The 21,350-nt window shown below is 34.9% G+C and overlaps 1 protein-coding gene and 1 non-coding gene across 2 annotated transcripts in view; one reads left to right on the plus strand and one right to left on the minus strand.

Moving 5' to 3' along the window:
* NBEA (neurobeachin) overlaps window positions 1-21,350 on the minus strand; it is a 699,286-nt gene that overhangs the window by 635,684 nt on the left and 42,252 nt on the right.
* On the plus strand, window positions 16,020-16,136 carry LOC141565329 (U5 spliceosomal RNA). Its single transcript, XR_012488996.1, has one exon. It is a non-coding gene; the product is annotated as a U5 spliceosomal RNA (small nuclear RNA).

Genomic DNA, 21,350 nt, shown 5'->3' on the forward strand with positions numbered 1-21,350 from the left:
TGCAGCGTAATTGTGGAAATATGTATTGAAAAATTGGACATGTTTAACATACTGTATTACTTGTCATCTGAGGGACAAGATGTGGAGAAGGGAAGGGAAAAAATCTGGAATAAATGGTTTTGTAAGGGTGAATGTTGAAAATTATCTATGCATGTTTTGAAAAAAAAAAAGCTTTAATTAAAAAAATATGTGATCATTTCAATTTAAAAAAAAACCAAAATTGCATAAACAGATGCAGAAAAATCATGACATGTGTTTACAACATTAATTCTTTTTTTAATCAATTAATTAATTTTTAGGCTTTTATTATTATTAATTGTAATAAATTATTATATATTTTAAATAATAATTTATTATTATCAGCTTATTTATTATTACAACTTTTTATTGACAGAACATATATGCATGGGTAATAAAAAGTCTGTTCCAACTTTTCCCTTTCCTCCCTCCATCCCTTCCCCTAGATGGCAGGCAGTCTTATGCGTGTCAAATATGTACAATATTGATTCTTATTAAAAACACAAGAGAGTACAGGGATGAATGGAAGTTACCTTAAAATGTAAGTAATATTTATTTAAAATATCAGCAAAATTATTTTTTTATTATATATGTATATATTTTATAATATTATCCCTTGTATTCATTTTTCCAAATTATCCCCCCCCTCTATTCCCTCCCCCTGATGACAGGCAATCCCATACATTTTACATGTGTTACAATATAACCTAGATACAATACATGTGTGTAAATACCATTTTCTTGTTGCACAATAAGCATTAGATTCCGAAGGTACATGTAACCTGGGCAGACAGATATTAGTGCTAACAATTTACATTCACTTCCCTGTGTTTCTTCTCTGGGTGTAGCTACCTCTGTCCATCATTGATCAACTGGAAGTGAGTTGGCTCTTCTTTATGTTGAAGATTTCCACTTCCATCAGAATACATCCTCATACAGTATTGTTGTTGAAGTGTATAGTGATCTTCTGGTTCTGCTCATTTCACTCAGCATCATTATTTTAATAGGAATAAGCCAATAGTCATCCCCATACAATTAGGAGTAAAGTAAGGATGCCCATTATCACCACTAATATTCAATATTATACTAGAAATGCTAACTAGCAATATGAGTAGAAAAAAAGAAATTAAAGGAATTAGAACAGGCAATAAAGAAACAAAACACTCTGTAAAGGGCCATGTAGTGGGGGAACTCTGGGGAAGGTATAAGACCCTTCAGCCCAGAAAGAACCTGTTTCGGCTCCCCATCTTCCCTAAGGGCTCTCGGCCTTCCTGAGGAGTGGGGGGCAGGGACAACCTGTGTTGTAATTGAAGATACCAAGTGGCAAAGAGTCATCTACACACAATAGCACATTGTTCACGTGTTCTGCATGCACAGTATATAGTTAGCACATGCTCAGTGTTGATTTGGTTGTAATGTTTGGGCTAGTTTTCTGGAGATCCTTCAGACAGGCCTTGGTCTCAGCAGGATAGACACCAGGAGAATGGTCAAGAATAGAGTCTAGATTCTTTATTCTGGCCCAATCTTGATCTTAGTGCAGGAGGCATGAGAGTCACCATGAGGCTGGTCAAAGATAGAATGTCTCTCTTCCAGTGCTTCTTAGCCCTTATATACCTTACTGTAATTACATCATTACAGCATACTGATTATGTGTGAACTTAGAGAACCATTATATCATCATAATAAGTACTAAGTATGTATGTGAACTAGAGAACCATCATCTCATTAATTCCACTGAGTTAACACCTTGTTTCAAGTATACTTCTCCAGAGGGTATTAGGGTATTATAAGGGTGAGAGAATTTGGAATAAACCAACTCCATGTTTGACTATCCACTTGAGTATCACCTTATCACTCCTCCACTAAGACCAAGAACTCGGGCTGGCCCCAAGGTCATCCAATCTGGATGGTATATTTTGGTACTCCAGCTTGAGGGCTCTGGAAAGCACACAACATCACGCTTTGAAGATGATATGATGTTGTACTACAGAATCAACTAAAAAACTACTTGTAATAACAACTTTAGCAAAGCTGGAAGATATAAAATATACTCATATATGTTCTGTAGGAAATGACCAGCAGGATGATTTGAGAGGCTTGGAGAGACCTAATGAACTGATGCAAAGTGGAATGAGCAGAAACAGAAGACCATTATACACTGCAACAAGATGATATGATGATCAATTCTGATGGACATGGCTCTCTTCAACATTGAGATGATTCAAACCACTTTCACTTGTGCAGTGATGGAGAACCCAGAGAGAGAACCATGGGAACAGAATGTGGAAAACAAGGCATTCTCATTCTCTCTGTTGTTAATTGGTTGCATTTTTTCCCCTCAGTTTTCCTTTTTATTCCTTCTTAATCTGATTTTTCTTGCGCAACAAGATCTAACATGTATTTCAACATATGTAACATGTATTGGACTACCTGTGAGATAGGGGAGGGGATGAGGGGGAAGAAAGGGAAAATTTGCAACAAAAGGTTATGCAAAGGTCAATGTTGGAAAAATTACTCATGCATATGCTTTGTAAATAAAAAGCTTTAATAAAATAAAATAAAATATACTCATATAAATTATTTGCATTGTGTTATATTACCAAAAAGTTCAGCAGCAAGAAATAGAAAGAGAAATCAATTTAAAATAACTGTAGAAATTTTTAACTACTTAGAGGTTTATCTGCCAAGACACACCCAGGAACTAAATGAACACAATTACAAAACACTTTTCACACAAAGTTGGATCTAAACAACTGGAAAAATATTAATTGCTAATGGGTAGGCCAAGCAAATATAAATAAAATTACAATTCTATTGAAACTAATCTACTAATACAATACCATGCCAAACTACCAAAAGTTTATTTTTGTAGAGCTAGAAAAAAATAATTTAATAATTCATCTGGAATAACAAAAACATCAAGAATATCCAAAGAATGCATTTTTAAAATGTGAAAGAACATGGCCTACCAATACCAGATCTCAAACAATATTATAAAACAGTAATTATCAAAACAATCTGGTACTGACAAAGAGATAGAATGGTGAATCAATGGAACAGATCAGATACCCAGTATAGTAGTAAATAAGCATATTAATCTAGTGTTTGATAAACCCAAAGATCTACTCTTTGGGGAGAAGGGAGAAGATGGGAAGAACTCATTACTTGGTAGAATTTCTGAGAAAACTAGAATACAGCATAGCAGAAACTAGACCAACATCTCACATTGTATATAAAGATAAGATCAAAATGAGACCATGATTAAGCCACAAAAGGGTGACACCATAAGCAAATTAGGAGACAATAGAATAGGTAAGCTATCAAATCTACGGTTAAAGGAAGAATTTAAAATCAAACAAAATATAGAAAGCATTATAATACAAAATTAGTCCTTTTATTATATGAAATTTAAAATTTTTTTCACAAACAAAATTGGAAAGCAGAAAACTCAAAAGTCTACAATATTTCTGATTAAGATATTATTTTTCAACTATATAGAGAACCGAGTCAAAATTTACAAGAATATGAGTCATTCTCCAATTGATTTAAAGAAATCAAAGTTACTGTAGTCATATTTTAAAAAATGCTCTAAATCACTGATTAGAGAAATGCAAATTAAAACAATTCTGAAGTACCACCTCATCTGCATCATGTTGGTTAATATGACAAAAAAAAAAAGGAAAATGATAAATGTTGGAGGGGATGTGGGAAAACTAGAACATTAATGCACTGTTGGTAGAATTGTAAACTGATGCAACCATTCTGGAGAGCAATTTGGAACTATGCCCAAAGTGTTACAAAATTGTGCATGCTTTTTGGTATCACTACTAGGTCTGTTTCTGAAAGAGATCAAATGAAAGAAAAAGGAACCACTGTGCAAAAAATATTTTAACAGCTCTTTTTGGGAACTGCAAATCAATTGGAGAATGAATAAATTGCCATAAATAATTGTAATGGAATATTATTGTGTGCTATTAGAAATAGCAAGTAGATAATTTCAGAAAACCTGGAAAAGACTTAAGAGAAAGTGAAGTGAGCATTACTCCAACACTGTAAGTCCAGCATTATCAATATTGTATGATGATCAACTGTGAATAATTTAGCTATTCTCAGTAATACAATGATCCAAGACAATCCCTAAAGATTCATAACAAAAACACTATCCAGCTCCAGAGAAAGAACTGATGTCTGAATACATTGAAGCTTGCTATTTTTCACATTCTGTCTTTTTAAAAATTTTAGTGTTCTTGCACATAGTGACTAATATAGAAATGTTTTATATGATTACACATCTACGATCTATACATCAAACTGCCCTAGTAGGTATGGAGGAATGGGAAATAGAGATAGAATTTGGAACTCAAAATTTTAAGAAAAGGAATGAAAGATGAAATGGATGAAGGAAGGAGAAGAAGGTAAGGAGGGAAAGAAAAAATTTAAGAGGGAGGGGAAAAAAGATTTCTGTGAATGAATGAAGGAAAATGCATTAAATGCATATTTTTTAATCAAACAATATGGGAAGCACTGGTGATAAAAAAGTAAAAGACAGTCTGCTCTCAAAGACTTCACACTTTTAATTGAAAAAGATAATGCATTAATAAGCTTCAGTCACAAGTTAAAGATCCTTAGGATAAATCAACATAAAACCATTAGAGCATGGGATTCTTAATCATTTTATGTTTCAGACTCCTTTAGCAATATGGTTGGTATATAGGTTTTATCTCATAAAAAATACTTTTAAATGCATACTATTTAAGATCACAAAGGAAACCAGTTATAAGGAAATATTATTTAAATATTTTAGCAATATATCTGACAGGTCTATTACAGTAATTTTGAAATAGTCATGAGTGTGAATTATAATATAATATCTATGATTTCCAGTGATGACAAAGTCACAGGTACTGCTAATAACTTACTGTTATTTGTTGCCTAAATCATAATTAAGAGAAATACTGAACTCTGCTTAGAGGTTAGTGAAAATACAGACATAATTATTTCCTCAATGAAGTTCACAAAACTCCCTAAAATTTATCTACAGGTCCATTTGTGAAAATGGGGGGCAGGGGGAGGTGTCCATGGACTCATTTTAAGAGCCCTGCCCTACAGTTGAGAATAAAACCATGAAGATAAACACTTAAATCAATTCCAAATCCAATTTTATTGTTTTCCCTAATAATTACAAATTTACCTGCTCCTAATTGACCATTCATTTTCTAGAAAAAGTAATTAGGTGTTTACTTGCTTTTGAAGATAAAACTGAGGTGTCTTAACAGAATAATATACATGATGCACATGGTGATATACCAAAATACTTTAGGATTACTACCATGGAGAAGAGAACATCTAAGCTAGAAAGAGAGAAGGATTTGATGAGGTAGAGACAAGACAGTAGTTTCCAGACACAGCGTAATAGATTAGGCAAATTTGAGAAAACAAGTGAATGCTGAATGAAATCAGGAAAAAGCTATCAGTCCAATACAAGCATCTTTCTCAAATTAATCATTTCAAAAGCATGATCATTCTTTTCTGAGCTATCTTTGGTTATTCCCTCAAGTTTTCCCTCTATATTTAGTCATTAAGAAAAACTCTGACAATGCTTTTTTCCTCATTGTTTAGAGTTAAAATTTCTTCATTTTCACAGTTGACATTTTAGTACAAGTTATCACCTCAAATTTGAGTTCTCTATCATCTTTCTGATATTTTCTTTCACCCTCTTGTTCAAAAATCTAATACAAATAGAATCCCATCAAATGGTGAGAGAAGACCCTGAGGGTGGGGGAGAAGGATACATACAGATAATAGAAAGTATATACACATTTTTTTAATATGGTCTAATAATGGAACAGGATGCATGAATAATCAGTACACAGAAAAATAATCAGTAGGTAAAAAAAAAAAAAAAAAACTACAGCAGAATATCATGGCCTTATGGCTGAGCTTAAAGATAACATTAATGACATGATCCTAAAAATATTGTTCATTAGGGTAAAATAATTAACTGGATAAAATGCAAAAAAGATGTGTTTAGGATATAAAGTTCCTTTGACAATATCTAGTAAACCACCAGCATTTTACGGATAAGGAAGCTAAGGTATAGAATAGTAACCTGACATGTCAAAATGACGAGTTTCATAAAGGCAAACCTGGACTAAAAACTAAACAGAGATCCAATTATCTTCCTAATATAATACAAGGCCTCTAAACTAATACGAAGTGACATAGCAAGTTATAAATTACAAATACAAATTCATCTTTAATCCTCAATATAAGCCCTTAAAAAAAAAAAAAAATCAAACTAGTGTATTTACCACACATGCATCTACCGCTTTTACTTGACCATGATGCTTAACAGTATAGTAACTTCTCTCCTTTCTGTAACTCTAAATTGTATAATTTCTTTAAATTCCAGTTCCAGACTTAACATTTTCCACATCCATAGAAAAACTTTAAATGGGGAGATCTATTCCTCCTGTAATTCTCTTAGCTTTTTTATGAAGAGAGAATACAGCATAATTGATAGTATATTGCCATGAAAATCCAAATACCAAGATAAACAATAAAAGTGATCAAAGTCAAGGGCCACAACAGGGATGGAGGTCACTAATTAATAAAAACCAATGGGGAAACCACAAAACCACCAATCAGAAATTATATTTAGACTAACATCTCATAGTGCCTAGCACAAAGTTCTGAATAAATGATGAACTGAATGACATCTCACACTATATATGCCACAATAATCTGGAAACAGATAAATGATCTAAATATAAAAGATTATATAACAGAAACAATTTAGAAGAGAAGTAAAGGAAAAAATGTTGAGAAAAAGAATTGTTGACCAAAGTATAAAACCTCAAGAATTGAAATAGAATTTTCTGAATACATAAAATTTGATAAGACTTTTGGACCTCTCCTTTCCTCCCTCCCATTTTTCCCTCCCAAAAAAATTGGTGCAGTTTGAATTACAAAAAAAATTATTAATCAGGGTGAAAAATTTTGAAGAGAATTTCTTTGATGTCAGTCAAAGTACAAACCATTTAAAAATAATATTCATTCTCCCCCAAAATATATATAGGCAAATGATGTGAACAGGCAATTCCCTTCCTTCCCTCCTTTCTTTTTTGCTGAGGCAATTGGGGTTCACACAGCCAGGAAGTGTTAAGTGTCTGAGACCAGATTTGAACTCAGGTTCTCCCGACTTCAGGGCTGGTGCTCTATCCACTACACTAACTAGCTGCCCCTGGAATAGACAATTCTTAAATTAAAAAAATATTAAGCTACAAACAAAAATGGGAAAATGCTTCAAATAACTAATAAAAATGAAAATGCAAATTTAAAATTACTATGAAGCTACTTTCCTACCAGTCTTGGAAAAGAAACAACAACAACAAAAAATAGCAACTGTGAGAGGATAGGAGAACTAAGACTTGTTGGTAGAACTGTGAATTCTTCTATCCATTCTGAGAACTAATTTAGAACTACTCAAAAAGTCATTGAAAGGTATTAAAAACCCTTTGACCTAGTTATATCACTGTTATGCATAGTCACCAAAAAGATCAAAATCAGAGGCACAGGAATGAGAACTTGATCTGTTATTTTACTAGTACAGAAAATTCCCTGATGAGGAAACTCTCTTTATTAACACAGTCCAGGATCTTCCCTGAAATTTCACAAATATTTATAGCAATATTTTTAAAAACCAGTGAAGCTATGAGAGAGAGCAAGAAATAGAAAAGCACATTATAAAAAATGAGAAAACAGAACAGAATGTGAAATATCTTATGAGAAAAATGACAAATCTGGAGAAGAAATTAAGAAAAGAAAATATAAGAATAATTGGACTACCAGAAAGTTGTGACCAAAAAGACAAATCTCTTTTGAATTATATGTACCCTTGATTCTATTCCATTTCATCTTCTCCAGCAAATTGCCCCCATTATCATTTCCACTCTCTCTTGTTTCAGTATCTCCCTCTTTCCCCAGCTTTTGGGATAAAAACTCACTATTTGACAAAAATTGCTGGGAAAATTGGAAACTAATATGGCAGAAAGTAGGCATTGACCCATACCTAATACCGTATACCAAGATAAAGTCAAAATGGGTTCATGATTCAGGCATAAAGAATGATATTAAAAGCAAATTAGAAGAACAAAGGATAGTTTATCTCTCAGATCTGTGGGGAAGGAATGAATTTGTGGACAAAAAAGAACTAGAGTTCATTATTGAACATAAAACAGATAATTTTGATTACATTAAGTTAAAAAAATTTTGTACAGACAAAACTAATGCAGACAAGATTAGAAGGGAAACAAACTGGGAAAACATTTTTACATTTAAAGGTTCATAAATGTTTGTGGCAGCCCTCTTTTCTGTGGGAAAAAGCTGGAAACTAAGTGGATGCCCATCAGTTGGAGAATGGCTCAATAAGTTATGGAATATGAATGTTATGAAATATTATTGTTCTATAAGAAACAATCAGCAGAATACTTTCAGAGAGGCCTGGAGAGATTTACATGAAATGATGCCACGTGAAATGAGTAGAACCAGGAGATCATTACACATGTCAACACGAAGATTATATGATGATCAATTCTTATGGACATGACTTTTTCCAACATTGAGATTATTAGTTTCAATGATTTTGTGATGAAGAGCCATCTACACCCAGAAAGAGGACTGTGGGAACTGAGTGTGTGTCACAGCATAGCATTTTCATTCTTTTTGTTGTTGTTTGCTTGCATTTTGTTTTCTCATTTTTTTCTCTCTAATTAGACTTTTCTTGTGCAGCAAGATAATTGTATAAATATGTATGCACATATTGGATTTAACATACATTTTAACATGTTTAACATATATTGGATTACTTGCCATCTAGGGGAGGAGGAGGGGGAGAAGGGAGGAATATTTGAACACAAGGTTTTGCAAGGGTTGATGTTGAAAAATTATCCATGCATGTGTTTTAAAAATTAAAAAACTTTAATAAGCTAATTAATTAGAAATTATATCTCCCTCTTTATGATCTCCTTCTCTATTACCTATAAACATGCCTCTAAATTCTTCATTCTTAAAAAAAAAAAAAATCCTCACATGCTTGGTTTATTCCTATATGCAACCATTCTCTATTTTCCTCCCTTTTGCAGCAGAACTCCTTGAGAAATTAATCTATAAATCACCATCTCCACTTTGTCTCTTCTCACTTAAATCTAAACAATTAGCTTACCATGGCTTCAAGTATAATCTCTTTAAACTGTTTGGCAAACCTAAGTATCTCTAGAGTCTCTGCTAAATCCAATCTCATATTTTTAACTGCCTTCTTGGACATCTCAAGCTCAACATGTCTAAAATAAAACTCATTATCTTTTCCCCAAAATACTCCCCACTTCTGAATGTCTATCATTGTCAAGGATATCTCCATCTTCCCAGTAAACCAGATTCAACCTCTGTGCCAATTCTGACTTCACCTGAATTCATCCCACAATCTGTCAAACCTCACCATTTTTACCTTCACAACAATTCTGAAGACTGGTGCAGCTCCTATGGAAGATGTAGCAATGGTCCTTGGCAGCCACCTCGCTTTGGGAATTATGTAGTTGCAAATGATATATTTCTTATTTCTTTCCCTAAGTTATCCTGTCCCAGTTTATTCTATATGATCAGGATGCAATGGCTACAAATATTGTTGGTTGTCAGATAAGTCTGTTAGTGATAACAGAATTTCTGAGATTAATGAGGTACTTAAAATTGAGGCAGGCAAAGAACAAAACTGGGTGTTTGCCACTTGACTTAGTGACATTTCAAGTCTAAAAACACACTTTCAGAAAGTTCCCACCTTAAACTCTGCCCAGAAAATTATGGGTATTGAACCTGTGCTCAAAGTCAGAATCAGATTACTCCTCAACTTCACTTCTAAGCCATAAAATTAGCAAAGCAGAGACATGAAGCAACTGGTTTCTCTAACTTTTTCCTATAAATTTATCTTCTTACCCCAGGTCCTTTTCTAACTTCTTTTGTAACTTAGCCCATTTTAATTAGCATTACAATTAGAATAAATTTTGCCTCTTGACCTGGAGATGGGTTTGAGCCTACAAATTCTTTTGAGACACCTTATAATGATGGTCTGTAACCCCTAAATTTTGGGGGTCCTCTTGAACCTCAACAAAGATATATTATTACTTTCTTTCCATTAAAACAGCCATCACCCTTATGTAGGCCTTCATCATTCTCACCTGGATTACCATAATAATTGTTTCTTGTTTCTCCTAGCATAGTTTCTTCTCACTTCCAAAATGTTCTCCACTCAATAAACAAACTGATTTTCCTCAGGTGAAAATCTGATCAGGCCCTACCCCACTCTTTCAATAATCTCCATTTTCCTCTATTACTTCAAAATCAGATGTGAAATCCTTTACTTGACATTTAAAATTACTCATAAATACATCTGTTCTTATGCTTCCCCTTTCTCTCCCATATTCTACAATCCAGATACATTATGTTAGCAGCAGTATACCCTCTCCCATTTCATCATGCTTGGACATCTCCCTTATACTTCTCCCTGGCTTCTTCTAAGACATAGCTCGAAATTTATCTTTTAAAAGAGACTTTGTAGATTACCTTGATATTCTCTGTGTATTTTCCTTACCAGACTGAATTATCTGAGATCATGGATTGGTTTTTGTCTCTTTGTATCCCCAAAGCCTACGATAGTGACTTGCAGTCTATAAATATTGATTTCAAAGAAATTCTTTTCTTCTAATCATAAAAATCAATTTGATCTTTGGGGTGTGTGTGTGTGCATGCATGCTTATGCATATGCACACTACTGCAAGACAGCTGGAGGATGTAAACTTGACAGGAAAGGGGTCTTGTTCTGTATTTTCACTGTCAGATGTCACTGACGTTATACTTAAGTTCTCAATCAAGTCAAATCTACCTCTATATCTACTGACTTTCAATAACAAACTGGCAAATAAATTAAGTTCATTTCATTTGTTCACCAGTTAAGACTGCAAAATGCAGACTTCATGCATGGAAAGACAAGGTGCTAATTTCTGTTTTCAATATTAGTTTAAAGAAGTCCTTTGTGAGAAATAACTTCACTGGACTTCTGAGGGGTGAAGTTAAAAGTCTGTAATTACACAAGTTCACAGAGAGTTATCCTTTAGCGTCGGAACTCCTGGGATCTTTTTTTTTTTTTTTTTTTTTTTAATATTTGACCTGCAAGTCCCTCCCTTGATACCCTATTGGCTAAGTACCAGAGAAGTCACAACCTATCAAGAGTAAATGTGAATCTCCCAACTCTTGATTGCATCAATACCTCTCCCAAGGTATTTACCCAATTCCCTGAATCCCTTATTGGCTGAGTACTCTCCTTATCTGAAGAGTCTAAGTCTCCTCCTCCAATCATACCACCACACTTCCCTTTCAAATCCCTACCTCTAAGTTTTACTTTGCAAGTCTGATTCCCCTACCTGTGATTAATTTTCCTTTTATTAACTTTGTTTCCTTGTTCCTTATATTAGCTTTGTTTCAATTTTATTTTTCTAATTTGTTTCATTCCTCACAGATCTAATTTAATTTTCATAACTCTGTGTAAGCTAAACCTCCATTCAATTCTCACACTTTCAAAGACAAAATGGCAAATAAATCCAAGTTCATTTCATCTGTTCATCAGTAAAAATGCAAAATGCAGACTACATACATGGGAAGAAGATGTACTAATTTCTATTTTCAACATTAATTCTAAGAAGGCCTCTTAGTTTGTTTACATGTCTAAACTTTTCTGTTACATATGACAAATAAAATATGAAATTTACTCTAAAATTTCTAGCAAAGTATGTAAAATTAAAACATTTCCATTGGCCATGTTGGCAAGCTTTAATGGACAGTATTTAGTATTTCTACTTGAATCCTAAATGCTGATTCCAAACTCCAGTTTTCATAAGGCCAACCCCCAAGTATTCCTTCCTTCTAAGGAAGGATTCAGGTCACATTACTAGAAAGCCTTTCTAAATCTTCCCCCATGCTAAGCTAAAAATGCTTGGTTCATCCTCGAATTTTCTGAGTCTCTTTTTTGTTCTGAGTTTTGTCAGTGTGAACTTACCCTCCAAAAATTCAGCTTATAATCAATCTAAAATTAAGTAGGTAAAGATATAATTTGGTAAATATGGCTGCTGCAACTGATAGCATTATATGAAAATTATTTTCAAGTATTCCATACAAGATAATTGCCACCTGGTTCTCACATATCAAATCCAAAAGAACCCTTAAATTCACACTGTAATGCTGAAGAAACGAGGCAAGATGGAGATTAGAGAGTTTTTAATGTTTTATTTGAAAGGGAGAGATTTACTGGGACCAAATGGATCCATGGTATGGTCTCAGGGCTGAATGAGACTATCGACTCCAAGAATCCAGAGGCTAATGTCGGATACAAAGATTCTTTTATAGGGTAACAGGAACGGATGACATGATGGGGGGAGGCACCTGGGATGGGGATGACAATGGCTATTGAGGGAGAAGCACCAGATAATTCTAATTAACTGGGATGGGAAGAGGCACCTATTCTAGTGATGTCTAAGATCTTTATCCTATCAAACATTCAGATGATTAAGAGGGAAGGGTGGTGTTGTAGGGTTGATCATTACAATTAGGCACTGAGGCAGAATAATTTAGGGAAACTGGGTCAGGAAAATTAGGGACACTGAATCAGGACAATAAAAGGGAATTGTGGCACAATACCACTAGAGTAAATAATGATGACCAATGAGAGACTATAGTAAGTAACCACTTCAATCAAGGAACTCTCTCTCTCTCTCTCTCTCTCTCTCTCTCTCTCTCTCTCTCTCTCTCTCTCTCTCTCTCTCTCACACACACACACACACACACACACACACACACACGCGCGCGCGCGCGCATGCCATCCCAAAACACTTAAGATAAAAGGATACCAAGAAAAGCCACTACCAAAAAGACTCTCAGCATAATTAAAGATGAGAAAAACATATACTTTGCAAAGATTCAGAGGTCACGAAGACCACCTGGGAAAACTCAAGGATATGGAATTTGTGGCAAAAGGACAGAGCTAAATTCTGGGAATTAAAAAAAAAAAAAAAAAAAAAAAAAAAAAAAAAAAGCCACAAAACAGTCCATGACTTCAAGGTGCTCACAATATAGTGGGGGAAGAAAACAAAAAGAAACAGGAGGGAAGAGGCATTTATTTTGGAAAATGAGGTGAGAAGGATATTGATGAGATCTACAACGTTGGGTGTAACTGGAACAGGAATTGATAACAATTAATCCCTGAGACAGGCAGGGAATAGGCATTGATGGAGATGAGTTTAGCTCCAAGTTCCCACCCTCTAAGGAGATTGTAAGAAATCTAAGTTATGACTTACCTTCTGTAAGGGTCTCCAGCAGTCTTACCTTGCCATGCCCTGTCAGAAATACTAGTCATATTCCTGAGGTTAAATTTGCCCTATTTAAAATCTACTTATGGGCCATCCATGGCTGCTGCCCTCATCTGGGTCAGTATGCCATGGCACTCTCCTTCCTGGTGTTTTTCTTCTTACTCCTCCCCCATGCCATGGGGGTGCTCCCCTTGTGCTCCCTTGTTGAGATCCATAGAAGAATTTGACTTTCTATACTCTCCCACTCTATGTCATATTTTCTATTCCTGCTATCTACTGTATTCCTTCTTTTTATCTGTAACCTATTCCCCTAAATAAATCTACCTTTTGCCAAAGAGAATGGTCATTGTGAATTCTTCACATTATTGAACCCCAATGTTTGGTGCCTATCTTCATCTGGTATATACATTACTCATATGAATTATAGAATTGAGTATATCTTGCAGAATTATTAGGTTGTGAAGATCATGAAATCCAGGAGAATAAACAGGTGGGAAATGGTCAATGAATAAACATTTTATTAAACACCAAGTGCTTAACACCCACTTAAGCACCAAGTTATATGCTAAATGCTAAGGATGTAAAAAGAAGCAAAAACAGGAGCTTACAGTCTAAACAAATATATACAGAATAAGCTATAAACAAGATAAATAGGAAATGTTTAACAAAGAAAAGAACAAGAATTAAGATTGCTTCCTATAGAATTTGGGACTTTATCTGGAGCTTAAAAGAGGACTGGGAGATCAGTAGGCAAGCAAAGTAGGGAGAATATTCCAGGCATGGGTGACAGAGAAAATGAATAACTATTGAGAAAAAGATTTATTGAATAGGGATGTGTGAAAGGAGACCATCAGCTCAAATAAATCAAGGAGATTTCTCAAGGCAAAAGCAGAAAGGAATTTTCTTTTTTTTTTTCTTTTTCTATTTATATAGCTTTTTATTTATAAGACACATGCATGGATAATTTTTTTCAGCATTAACAATTGCCAAACCTTTTGTTCCAATTTTCCCCTCCTTCCCCCCCCTCTCTCCCCCAGATGGCAGGTAGACCAATACATATTAAATATTTTAAAGTATATGTTAAATACAATATATGTATACATGACCAGTTATTTTGCTGTACAAAGGAAATGGACTTTGAAATAGTGTACAATTAGCCTGTGAAGGAAATCAAAAATGCAGGCAGATAAAAAATAGAGGGATTGGGAATTCTATATAGTGGTTCACAATCATTTCCCAGAGTTCTCTCACTGGGTGTGGCTGGTTCTATTCATTATTGAACAAATGGAAAAGATTTGGTTCATCTCATTGTTGAAGAGAGTCACGTCCATCAGAATTGATCATCATAGTATTGTTGTTGACGTTTATAATGATCTCCTGGTCCTGCCCATTTCACTCAGCATCAGTTCATGTAAGTCTCTCCAGGCCTTTCTGAAATCATCCTGCTAGCCATTTCTTATAGAACAATAATATTCCATAACATTCATTTACCACCCTGATTAGACAGGACAAATGACTTCACATTCTAAGTCATAAATGAGGAAAACTTTCAACCCAACCAAATCTTTAGGATTACTAAATTACCTTATTTGAGAGTTTCAATGCCAAGATGACCCCAACTTACAAAGAAAAGGTCCCATTCCTTGTAAACCACATGATTTCTGGAGTGATAAACCTGGCCTTGGGGCACAGCTGACCCTCACTCACTCTTCAGAATACTGTATCCATCTTGTGAGACAACTTTCACAGTTCACTTCATTCAGAGACATAAAATTTTTTGACATACCCACTATGTAGATTTATCTTGCTTATTTATTTAACAGATTTTATTTTCTCTGGTTTTAATTTGAGGGGATAGATTTAGGGGGCCAGGAGAAAAGCTAGGGAAAATAGTAATAGTAATATTATAGTAATAGAAAAAAGCAATAATAACTAAATCAATTTTATTGGAAAAGTTAAAAAATAGAAATATAGAAACATAACGAACAGTAGTTTTGAAAATAACAAGCAATATATACTATATACTTTTTTTTAAAGCATTAAATATTACTCTAGTTTTGACAAGGGTATGAAATTTTGTTTCCTTTAAGCTGTAAAATTAACACTAAAATTCTGTACACTTTGATCTGTAGGAGTCTCAGGCCCTCCTGGGAATCATATCTCCCCAGACAAGTTAAGTTAAAGGATCTCTATTCAAATTCAAACTGAAAAAACCTTCAAAGCAATTTCATTTGGAAGTCCCTGATCTGATCAGGTCAAAATGCCCAATCTCCTGCCAAGATCTGCTCATATAATAGGTTTCTGTTTACTCATTTCTTTGCAGAATATCCAAAGCAGGAATATGCCTTGTCCCTTGGTATAACTGCCAGGATTCTGCCTACTTAGAAGACATTCTCTTCTCAGTGTCAGCCTCAATTTCCCTTATAAGACTTTGCCACTATGAAGTCAGTCTCTTAGCAAAGCTGACTTCTCATCCAACAATAAACTTCCATTTGTGACACCTAAAACTCCTCAGAGTTCATGAATTCTTTCACGAAGAACCTGCGCCTCCAACCAAAAGGGGATTTCCACAACTCTCTGCACTAGGACTAATCTCATTAGTTTCTCTTCAGATTGTATAAATCTTTCACCTTTTACTAAAGATTTCCATGAAGAGGAACAGTTAAAGAGTTGTTAACTAATTTTTTGAGGCCTTGTTTCTTCGAGGCTCCCATTTAAAGTTTAAACAGTTAAAAAAAAAAAAAAAAAAAAAAAAAAAAAAAAAAAAAAAGACTTCCGGCCAAGATGGCGGCGTGGAGGCAGACAGCTGCTTGAGCTCCTCGTTTTCTCTCAGAACTTACTTCATGACAAGCCTCTGACTTAATGCTTGACCCAGAAAGAAATACACAAATTATCACCAAGAGAAGACATCCTTGAAAGTCGCCAGAAAAGGTCTGTGTTTGTTCGGGGGAGGGTTAATCAGACTGGGCGCAGACTGAGGGCAGACAGCCAGAGCAAGACAGGCAGCTCACACAGCTCAAACCGGAGGGGGAGGGGTGTGATCTCTGCCGTTTCTGCGAAAGGGCTTTTGCCCCAGTGTGGATGCTCCGTCTTGGCAGCAAGCCAGGAGCAGCAGAGAGGGTGTAAACACCGGTGGTGAAGATTAAAACCCCAGAAAGCCAGCGTCTCTCAGAGCCCGGCCACCCCCAACCCCCACCTGGACTGACTCGGTGCGTTCTCAGAGCCTCAGAGTGCAGACTCAGTACAGTCATTGCTGTTCTGTTAGTGGCTCTCTGCTGCCCTACCCCCAGTTTGTAGAGGAAGCCCATTAATAACATCCAGCCCTATCCCCCGCAAAACAGACCAATTGTTTCTCTTGTCAGTTTGTTTTCTTTGATTCCTACTCTGACAAAATGAACAAAAAATTCAAAAGGGCTCTAACCATAGACAGCTTCTGTGTGGAGAGGGAGCAGACTTCAAATGCTGAGGAGACTAGGAACAGAATGTCCCCAGATGTATCCCCTGGGAGGGATATAAGCTGCTCCTCAATACAAAAGAACCTCATAGAGGAAATCAAAAAGGCTCTCACAAGAGAGCTGGAAGAGAAATGGGAAAAGGAAAGGGAAGCTTGGCAAGAGAGCCTGGAGAAGTCATCCCATGCATTCAAAGACAGAATGGATAAAGAAATCAAATCATTGAGAAACAAGATTAGTGAGCTGGAAAAGGTAAACAACTCCAAGGAAAACAGGATTAGTGAGCTGGAAAAGGTAAACAACTCCAAGGAAAACAGGATTAGAGAGCTGGAAAAAGAAATCAGCTCTCTAAAAAATAAAATGGATAAAATGGAAAAAAACTCCATAGAAGATAAAAACTCAATTGGACAATTACAAAGAGATATAAAAAAAGTGAGTGAAGAAAATACATCATTGAAAATTAGACTGGAACAAGTAGAAATGAATGACTCAAGGAGAAACCAAGAGGGAGTCAAGCAAAACCAGAGAAATGAAACAATTGAAAAGACTGTCAAGTACCTTACCAGAAAGACAACAGACCTGGAAAACAGATCCAGGAGAGACAATTTGAGAATAATCGGACTCCCTGAAAAATGGGAGGAAAAAAAGAGCTTGGACACCATTTTCGAGGAAATTATCAAAGAGAACTGCCCAGACGTTTTGGAAACAGAGGGTAAAATAGACATTGAGAAAATTCATCGATCACCTACTGAAAGGGACCCTAAAATCAAAACGCCAAGAAATATAGTGGCCGAGTTCAAGAACCATCAGACAAAGGAAAAGATATTGGAAGCTGCTAGAAAAAAACAATTCAGATATGGAGGATCCACAATAAGGATAACACAGGATCTAGCAGCGTCCACATTAAAAGAACGCAGGGCCTGGAACATGATATTCCGAAAGGCTAAGGAACTTGGTATGCAGCCAAGAATAACGTACCCAGCAAGAATGAGCATCGTTTTCCAGGGAAGAAGATGGACATTTAACGAAATAAATGAATTCCATCTATTTTTGATGAAAAAACCAGACCTACATAAGAGGTTTGATCTTCAAATACAGAACTCAAGAGACTTCTAAAAAAGGTAAAAAGAAATCTTGAGAACTATACTTCTGTCAAAAAAATATGTAAAGAACATATGTACAATTTGTCTTAGAAACTAGAGGTAGAAAGGAGATTATATCATAAAAAAGTATAAAGTGGTGGTACTACATCTCATGAAGAGGCAAAGGTAACCTATTATATCTGAGAGAAAGAAAGGAGGGAGATGAACATAGCGTGTATCAATAGACATATTCGATTTATGGTGAAACTTCTTCCACTTCATTGAAAAGTGAAAGGGAAGGAGTAAGCTAAGGGGAAGGGAATACAGTAATTTCGAGGAAAAGGGGTAAAATAAGGGGAGGATCTTTAAGGTGGGGGAGGGATCCTAAAAAGGGAGGGCTGTGAAAAGCAAGTGGTGTTTACCAGTTTAATACTGGATAGGAGGGTAAAAGGGAAGGAAAGGGGAAAAGCATAAGCAGGGGTTAATAGGATGGCAAGCAATATAGAATTAGTCCTTCTAACCATAAATGTGAATGGGGCAAACTGCCTCATAAAGAGGAAGCAGTTAGCAGACTGGATTAAAAGTCAGAATCCCACTATATGTTGTTTACAGGAAACACACCTGAAACAGGATGAGACATTCAAACTAAAAGTAAAAGGGTGGAGCAGAATCTATTATGCTTCAGGCAAAACCAAAAAAGCAGGAGTAGCCATCCTAATCTCAGATCAAGCAAAAACAAAAATTGATCTAATTAAAAGAGATAAGGAAGGGCATTATATCCTGCTAAAGGGAAGCATCAATAGTGAAGCAGTATCAATATTAAACATGTATGCACCAAGTGGTGCAGCATCTAAATTCTTAAAAGAGAAATTAAGAGAGCTGCAAGAGGAAATAGATAGCAAAACTATAATAGCGGGAGATCTCAACCTTGCACTATCAGAATTAGATAAATCAAACCACAAAATAAATAAGAAAGAAGTCAAAGAGGTAAATAGAATACTAGAAAAGTTTGATATGATAGATCTTTGGCGAAAGCTAAATGGAGACAGAAAGGAATATACTTTCTTCTCAGCAGTTCATGGAACCTATACAAAAATTGATCATATACTAGGGCATAAAAACCTCAAAATCAAATGCAGTAAGGCAGAAATAGTAAATGCATCCTTTTCAGACCATAATGCAATCAAAATAACATTTAATAAAAAGCCAGGGGAAAATAGACCAAAAAATAATTGGAAACTAAATAATCTTATACTAAAGAATGATTGGGTAAAACAGCAAATCATAGACATAATTAATAACTTCACCCAAGAAAATGACAAAAATGAGACATCATACCAAAATGTGTGGGATACAGCCAAAGCAGTAATTAGGGGAAGTTTTATATCTCTACAGGCCTACCTGCATAAAATAGAGAAAGAGAGGGCCAACGAATTGGGTTTACAACTAAAATTGCTAGAAAAGGAACAAATTAAAAACCCCCAGACAAACACAAAACTTGAAATTCAAAAAATAAAAGGTGAGATTAATAAAATTGAAAGTAAAAAAACTATTGAATTAATTAATAAAACTAAGAGTTGGTTTTATGAAAAAACCAACAAAATAGACAAACCCTTAGTAAACCTGATTAAAAAAAGGAAAGAGAAAAAGCAAATTGATAGTCTTGAAAATGAAAAGGGTGAACTCACCACTAATGAAGAGGAAATTAGAACAATAGTTAGGAGCTACTTTGCTCAACTTTATGCCGATAAATTCGATAACTTAAATGAAATGGAAGAATACCTTCAAAAATATAGCTTGCCCAGATTAACAGAGGAAGAAGTAAGTAGTCTAAATAGTCCCATCTCAGAAAAAGAAATAGACCAAGCTATTAACCAACTTCCTAAGAAAAAGTCCCCAGGACCAGATGGATTTACAGGTGAATTCTACCAAACATTTAAAAAACAATTAACTCCAATGCTATGTAAACTATTTGAAAAAATAGGGATTGAAGGAGTCCTACCAAATTCCTTCTATGACACAGACATGGTACTGATACCCAAACCAGGTAGATCAAAAACTGAGAAAGAAAACTATAGACCAATTTCCTTAATGAATATTGATGCTAAAATCTTAAATAAGATATTAGCAAATAGACTTCAGAAAATCATCCCCAGGATAATACACTATGACCAAGTGGGATTTATACCAGGAATGCAGGGCTGGTTTAATATTAGGAAAACTATTAGTATAATTGACCATATTAATAATCAAATTAATAAAAACCATATGATCATCTCAATAGATGCAGAAAAGGCATTTGATAAAATCCAACATCCATTCCTACTAAAAACGCTTGAGAGTATAGGAATAAATGGACTATTCCTTAAAATAATAAGGAGCATATATTTAAAACCTTCAGTAAACATCATATGTAATGGTGATAAACTAGAACCTTTCCCTGTAAGATCAGGAGTGAAACAAGGTTGCCCACTATCACCATTACTATTCAATATAGTACTAGAAACTCTAGCCTTGGCAATAAGAGCCGAGAAAGAGATCCAAGGAATTAGAGTAGGAAATGAAGAAATCAAATTGTCACTTTTCGCAGATGACATGATGGTATACTTAGAGAACCCCAAAGACTCTGCTAAAAAGCTATTAGAAATAATTCAGAATTTTAGCAAAGTCGCAGGATACAAAATAAATCCACATAAATCCTCAGGATTTTTATACATTACCAACACAATCCAACAGCAAGAGATACAAAGAGAAATTCCATTCAAAATAACAGTCGATAGTATCAAATATTTGGGAATATGTCTACCAAAGGAGAGTCAGGAATTATATGAGCAAAATTACAAAACACTTGCCACAAAAATAAAGTCAGATTTAAATAATTGGAAAGACATTCAATGTTCTTGGATAGGCCGAGCGAATATAATAAAGATGACAATACTCCCCAAACTAATCTATTTATTTAATGCTATACCAATCAGACTCCCAAGAAACTATTTTAATGACCTAGAAAAAATAACAACAAAATTCATATGGAAGAATAAAAGGTCGAGAATTGCAAGGGAACTAATGAAAAAAAAGTCAGAGGAAGGTGGTCTAAGTGTACCTGATTTAAAGCTATATTATAAAGCAACAGTCACCAAAACCATTTGGTATTGGCTAAGAAATAGACTAGTTGATCAGTGGCATAGGTTAGGTTCACAGGGGAAGATAGTGAATAAAAATAGCAATCTAATCTTTGACAAACCCAAAGATCCCAAATTTTGGGATAAGAATTCATTATTTAACAAAAACTGCTGGGAAAACTGGAAATTAGTATGGCAGAAACTAGGCATGGACCCACATTTAACACCACATACTAAGATTAGATCAAAATGGGTCCAAGATTTAGG

Source organism: Sminthopsis crassicaudata, chromosome 3 (assembly GCF_048593235.1).
Source record: "Sminthopsis crassicaudata isolate SCR6 chromosome 3, ASM4859323v1, whole genome shotgun sequence".
NCBI classification, from domain to species: Eukaryota; Metazoa; Chordata; class Mammalia; order Dasyuromorphia; family Dasyuridae; genus Sminthopsis; species Sminthopsis crassicaudata.